Genomic DNA, 1,929 nt, shown 5'->3' on the forward strand with positions numbered 1-1,929 from the left:
GGGATTTTTGGTATACTCCAGGGTATTCTACATTTTAAGGATTTTAATTGAATTTCAACACATGATTTGCAGCCTTTAGGTAGCAGAACGATCAGAACAAAAACCCAAAATTTTCCTCTTTTACATTAATGTTTCACGCGAATTGAAAAAAAAAAAAAAAAAGAGCGTTGCTAGCATCAATTTCCAGAACCAATGCATACAAATAAATTTACTATGTGTACTAGAACGGACACATAATTATTATTATTTTTTCTGAAACAGCACTTAATTAAAACTAAAAGACCCCCTATTGCAATTAAAATTATTTATATTAGTGACGGTTGACCCTAATGTCAGTGCTACCATACCCAACTTCTTTTATCTCACAAATATGGGTTAATTCCACAACTTCGTTATTTTCTGAATGCTCAATATTTATGATATGGTATAACAACTAAAAAGTTGAGAGAAAAAGTTTGATACAAGTAACTAAGGATGAATTATATCATGGCGTTCGAGCCAATTTTTTCATGACTGCCTTTTTTGCAAACACTTTCCTCTTGTGCTTGATCCCAAATGGAGTGACCTCTTTATCACACATATCCAAACCATGCCAAACATGGCGCGGCAAATACCTGCGGAAGTAGAAGTAATTCGAGCTGAGATGGGAGTGAGACCCCTCCAAAACATGAACTTGTGCAAAACCAGGTCTCCAATCATCAGTTCCAGACAGTTTGAGGTAGAGGTAGCAGACCGGCGAGTCGACACATTGGCCCTTCACTTGGAACTCATCCACTACGCAAGCTTGAAATGGTTTTCTGGGAACATCATCAAGGACGTCAGGCTCTATCGGATCCACCCTTCTTATGTGCTTCGAGTTTAGGTGGTGAACCACAATGTCGTTAGAGTTTGTGTCACCAAATCTCAGCCTTATGTGGTTTGAGGTTTGGGCACCCTTTGTGCATGTTGTTTCAATTGTAACTACGTACGTACAGTTTTCCTACATAATGTCAAAAGTGAGATTATTTATTTCATCTAGCTAGGTGTTATCATTTGTACAAATACTTTTGATAAATTAGCTAAAATGATAATCACGAATCAAATCAATTACTGAGAAAATATCGACATAATGATCAAATATTGATGACATACAAAAAAGTTGATCATAGATCAACAATTAAGATTTCAAAAAGCAATCATTTTTACCAACTTCTGATGTACTTTTTGTATGCAAAATAGTAATTAGAATGCTAATTGATTAACAAGCAAGTTTTCTAAGTTAATACTAGAAAAACAAGTGCATTCAGTGCAAAACAATAATTAGAATAGAAGGCACAAAAATAAGGTTTCTATATAAACATGCATCGCATTGTTCATCCACCACCAAATTAGAGGCACATGCACAATAACAAGCAAATTCTAGAATAATTTTCAATCAGCTTATATGCATGTTGCATCTTCATCACCTTGTTTATTCTTGGTGCGAGACTTTCACCTCCGGCCAATAAAGCAATCAGAAGCACACAGCATATTAACAACGAAGGTCTGCAATTCTGTGTTGCCATGTGTTGTCCTTCTAGTGTGCTAAAACAAATCAAATCATCGTTAATTGGCCAGTAAATGTTTTAATATCCCTCTCAAGGTATGTATATATACAATTTATAGATCACCACTGCAACGATTCATGTTCTTTGCTTGGCAAACTAATAAAGGCATATTCTTAAACTGTTTATGTGATCTAAAAGATCATATTTCATGTTTTTTCTGTACATCTAGACGTATGAATCAGGTTTCCTTGACTTCTACTTATACCATGCATCTGCTTTTTTACCGAGGTTGATTACCCGGGTATTAGAGCAAAGCATCTTTTATTAGTGCTATTATCCTTTATATATAGCGGGTACACGCATTTTTTGGACACACACTTTGACATGCATGCCCACTTTGTGT

At 35.4% G+C, this 1,929-nt stretch overlaps 1 long non-coding RNA gene across 1 annotated transcript; it reads right to left on the bottom strand.

Moving 5' to 3' along the window:
* Positions 1-377: 377 nt before the first annotated feature.
* On the bottom strand, positions 378-1,614 carry LOC139194060 (uncharacterized). Its single transcript, XR_011578776.1, has 2 exons — positions 1,446-1,614; positions 378-979 (listed from the first exon to the last, which is right to left on the bottom strand). It is a non-coding gene; the product is annotated as an uncharacterized lncRNA (long non-coding RNA).
* Between the last annotated feature and the right edge of the window lie 315 nt (positions 1,615-1,929).

Source organism: Malus domestica, chromosome 03, assembly GCF_042453785.1.
Source record: "Malus domestica chromosome 03, GDT2T_hap1".
In the NCBI taxonomy this organism is placed as follows: Eukaryota; Viridiplantae; Streptophyta; class Magnoliopsida; order Rosales; family Rosaceae; genus Malus; species Malus domestica.